At 37.6% G+C, this 4,993-nt stretch overlaps 1 pseudogene; it reads right to left on the minus strand.

Moving 5' to 3' along the window:
• Window positions 1-1,000: 1,000 nt before the first annotated feature.
• LOC119536614 lies at window positions 1,001-1,935 on the minus strand (annotated as a pseudogene).
• Between the last annotated feature and the right edge of the window lie 3,058 nt (window positions 1,936-4,993).

Below are 4,993 nucleotides of genomic sequence, written 5' to 3' on the forward strand. Positions count from 1 at the left end.
ATGAACATTTTTCTAGCTTCAATAATTTTAAGATCTAGGCTCTACCTTGGGAAATGAGAAAAAGCAAAACAAAGCACAAACCTCCCAGCAGTTGTAATTAGCATAATAAGTAAACAAATAAAGACCCAATTGACCCAATTGATATATTGAAAAAAAAAATCAGATTTATTCCCACCTTTTTGAATATAAACACCTTTGGAATACAAAACACCTTTTGTGTATGCATTGTCTGAAGCAGTTTCATAAATTTTTCTATTCATTTATATGTAGTCATGACCTCAGAGAATAAAAATGAATCATTTTTTATTAATCATATAATACTCTACAATATTTTGAGGACAAGAAATAAATGAGAGGCGATATTCATTCATTTGGCTTTTCAATTCAATGATTTTTTAGTACACTGCTATATTCCACTGGATTTGTAAGGTGCTGAGGATAAAACAACAGTAAAGCACAGTCTTTCTTGGGGGACAGGGAAAGAAAGAGAGCAGGAAATTCAAAACAGTTTTCTGAGTGCTATGATAAAGCAAGCATAGGGTGCTGAGGGAATGTGTTGGAGGGGTGGCCAGCGAGCCTGGAGTTCATTAAGTCCAGCGTTAGGATCTGCTCAAGGTCACAGAACATACAAGTGATGAGGTCCAAATGTAACTCCTAAATCAAGCTCTGCTAACTCTAAGGCACATGCTGTCAACCTCGGGTGTGTCTTGAAATAACAAAATCTTCCCTTCTTCATTTGATAGAGTTGAATTAGGAACTTAATTTGGACATGTTTACTTCATTAGGATGTGAGTACTTCATGAAAGTGCTTATAGAATTCCGATGCCCAAGCTCCATTATGTTTGTATAACTGTTTCAGCTCCCTTCCTGGTAACAGAGCTGGAATATGGTGGGAACATCTGAGTGTATTTGATTCAGGTTCCTATATTTCATCCAAGTCTGTCCTGCAACAACAAAGCACTAATTGGACCCTAGGTGATGAAGAGGAGGAATCACTGGTCTATCCCCTGTCAGAAAGTTTGAGTTTTTTCCTGAGTCTCCTCATGGCTGACTTTATCTCATGATTCCTCAGGGTGTAGATCAAGGGGTTGAGCAGAGGGGAGATGACAGTGAAGGTGACAGAGATGGCCTTATCTGTGGGGAGGGCAGTGAAGGGCCTGGCATAGACATAGATGCAGGGCACAAAATGCAGGGTCACCACAGTGATGTGGGAGGTGCAGGTGGAGATGGCCTTCCTCCTGCCCTCTCCAGCCTGAGACCTTAGGAGCAACAAGATGTCCATGTAGGACACCAGAAGGAAGAGAAACCACAGTGTGGTGAGCATTCCATTGTTGGAAATCATCAGGAGCTTAAATGCAAAGGTGTCTGTGCAGGCAAGTTTGAGGAGCTTGGGGACATCACAGTAGAAAGTGTCAAGAACATTGGCGCCACAAAATGGGAGTGGGAGCAACAGGGAAATCTGCACAATGGAGTGGATGAAGCCCCCCACCCATGAGGCCACAATGAGTGCGGTGCATCGCCCCCTACTCATGATGGTCATGTAGTGCAGGGGCTTGGAGATGGCTATATAACGATCAAATGCCATCAATGGCAAAGAAGACACATCCACTCCATCAATAAGGTGGAAGAAAAATATCTGGGTGAAGCAGCCATTGAAGGAGATAGCCTTTCTGTCTGATAGAAGGTCTACCAGAGCCCTGGGAGCTGTGATGGAGGAAAAGCAGATATCGGCAATAGATAAATTGCGGAACAAAATATACATGGGAGTGTGAAGGCGAGATTCACAAGTCACTGAGACCATGATGAGGAGGTTTCCCAGAAGAGTTGTCACATACACCAAAAGTAAGGAAAGAAACAAGATCAAGCTCAGTTCTTGATTCTGGGTTAGGCCAAGGAAATAAATTCTTTTATCCTGGTATAATTTTTCAGATCCATTGAATTTTTTTTGTTTGATTTTTCTTCTCAACCTATGTTACATGAAAGCACTTGGTTGTTTATCTCTAATCTTTCCAATCTCATAAAAGTAGTAAGTGGTGGAGCTGAATTTCAGATATGATTCTGTTTAGCTTTAAAGCCTATGTTCTGTCCTTTATGATACCCATTCATCAATTAAGCTTTTGACTGATTAGAGTTCTTTTTTAAAAAATTAATTTTAGTGTAAAATTGACAGAAAAACAGTCCCAGAACAGTTCTTTATTTTAAAAATAAAATTCAAAGATAAGTTTGAATCAACATATATTTGATCTAATTTCACACATGTTCTGTACCATCCTCAGTAAGATTGTGTAGCAGAAATTGATGCTAATAAAGTGGAACCTAACTCCCTAAATTAGAGACAGTTGCATTTCCCACACTGCCTTTATTAAGAGGGCAAGAGAGAAGACATTCATTTAGTCCATGTGTCCTTCAGTCCTTCAACACACATTTTGATAACCTTTTAGTGTGCTTGGGATTCTGCTAGAGCTAATTCTGTATACATGAGGATGAAAAAAACCTCACTCTAGAGCAATTTTCAATCTAATGGAAAAGACAAATGTAGAAATGCATGAAACACACATGAGTTACAGTGCTGGCACAAACTGCTGGGGGAGCACAGAAGAGCTCCATCTGGGACTAACTAGTTGAGGAAGGTTTTTTCTGCCTCTTTTCCTCTTTGTGTCACAGCTAAGAGGGTGGTAGAATCACATAGCAGGTAGAGACATTGGTGTCATTAGAATAGCGCTTGTATTTTGTAAACTGTTACTAATCATTCCAAGGAAAATTCATAATTATTATTGCTTGTACCAACTTCTATATAGTGAGTGAACACATTGCACATCTTCAAATGTATATGGAGAAATTTGACTGCACTGCAAAAGTGTTTACAGTTGACAAAGGAGGATGGTTTGTGTCAATTAATGGTTGTAAGAATACCTAATAAAAAGTGAGATATATCATGAGAGAAGACAGACAGACTTGGGTGTGAAAGGATATATGATTATTTCCAGTCATAAGAAAAAATACTATTTTTGAGTTCTTCCTATATGTGAAATGGTATAAAAAGATGAAGTATTTAATCCTCATACCACCCTTTGGATAAGTACTAATTATTCTTGTTTTTATATGGCATATAGCATGAATCTATGTTTGGTGAAGGGAAAATGTATGAAATGGAAGTTATGGAAGTGAGAAGAAAAAAATCAGTGTTTTCTTTTTTACTTTCAAACTGAATCTTCCCTATAGAGTCTAATAGTCTAATGTTACAAGAGCATTTGGAAAGGTTTGTCTGAAGATGACCATTTGGCAGAAAGGGGTTCTGGAAACCCAGACAGCATCAATCCTAGTCTTAGGCAGCCTCACCAATGAGCTGCTCAAAGGGTCATGGCAAATATACATCTTTGCTCACACTGAATGGACCACATTTTGGCATCTCTCTTAAAACAACATCGTTCTTTCCCATATTTAACACCCACCTTTGTTGCTTCTGTCACTGAGATGATCTTAGCTCTGAAGCATTTAATATATCTGTAAAATATTTAAAGCCAAATTATTTATGCATAATCAATAATATTTCACAATAACTCAATTTCACTACCCATAACTTTTAACTTTAGCTAGAAGTTAAAGTCTTTACCTAGTTTCTTGGATCCTCAAACTCCAAGTAAAATTTTACATCATTGGGTACTGTGCATCATGGAACATGGGTGATATCAGTTCTGGAAAAACTTTGGTTTTGAAAGTTAAACTCTGAAGGATTAAATATTTTAATATCTATGCTCCGCTTTCAGGAGAGAAATATGAGTTTCTAACACTGTGTCCTTGTCTCATTTACAAATCCCTTAGCCTTAGGCCTAATATAAGAATTGCAAAGGGAATATTATTGGACAAAGAAGTGGAAGTTAAGTGGCTGAATCTATTCTTGGTGGAGAACTTTCAGTGGGAGTTATTAAAAAGTTACCAAGACAATGCATATGGGTACATGAACATACATATGAACACATGTTGGTTGATGCCCAAATTATTTAGCAGCATTAGAGGAAATTAATCTCCTACCCACAGCTCAATCAGAACCTTGTTAAAACATGCCAAAAGCTGTGCCCAAGGCACTTCAAGGGTCCAGAGCTTGCAAAGCTCAGAGTACAGCACATACATGGTGACTTTCAATTAAATTGCCAAAAACTAGATGAGAACTGGACCTCAAGCCAGTTGCTAACTCTCTGGTTTCTAATTAAACACAGGATAATTGTGGTCCCATGATGTGGCTATGAATATCTGCATTTATAGAGACATGACTTAGATGTTGGGGAAATGCACATTATTCCTATTTTCTTATATGCTACTCATAGTGAATCTCTCAATTTGGAGACAGCTAGATAAATATAATTTAGTAAATCCATCCACATGATTATTGTAGTTATTTTATATTAACTCAATTTATTAATGGTTTGATATTATATAGAACCCACTTTCACTGTTCCCAGGAGATGATGGATTTGGATTTACTTGCATTTACTTTGCTGTTTCAGTAGGACAAGCCATTCATTTTATCTCTACAGAGATAAAAACAGCATGAGAGAGGACCCTGCATGTTGATAAAGGTAATTCTTTTTTTCCTTTAAACTATTTGAAATAATTTACACTTCTGGGATAGTTGTACATATAATACAATCTCCATACAGAAAACTCCAGCATACCTCCACATCCCAGATATCCAAATCCACCAATTTCAACATTTTGTTACATTTCCTATTTCTGTCTCTCTCTCTCTATTTTAAAACACAGACAATATCATCCTTTTCCCTTTAGTCTGGTTTACCTTAGTTTTAATCAAGTCCATTTTGTTGATATCTCTAATTAAAGACTGATCTCTTTTTCAGCTTTTTTAACATTTGCTGTACGGGGTAATGCTGACATTCATGGCTGCTGAACTCTGGTTCTGAGATTCAGGTGTCACACAGATACCCTAACAGGGACCAACCAGGTTATACTCAAACAGCTCAGCATCTCAGAATTC

Source organism: Choloepus didactylus, chromosome 6 (genome assembly GCF_015220235.1).
Source record: "Choloepus didactylus isolate mChoDid1 chromosome 6, mChoDid1.pri, whole genome shotgun sequence".
Lineage (NCBI taxonomy): Eukaryota > Metazoa > Chordata > Mammalia > Pilosa > Megalonychidae > Choloepus > Choloepus didactylus.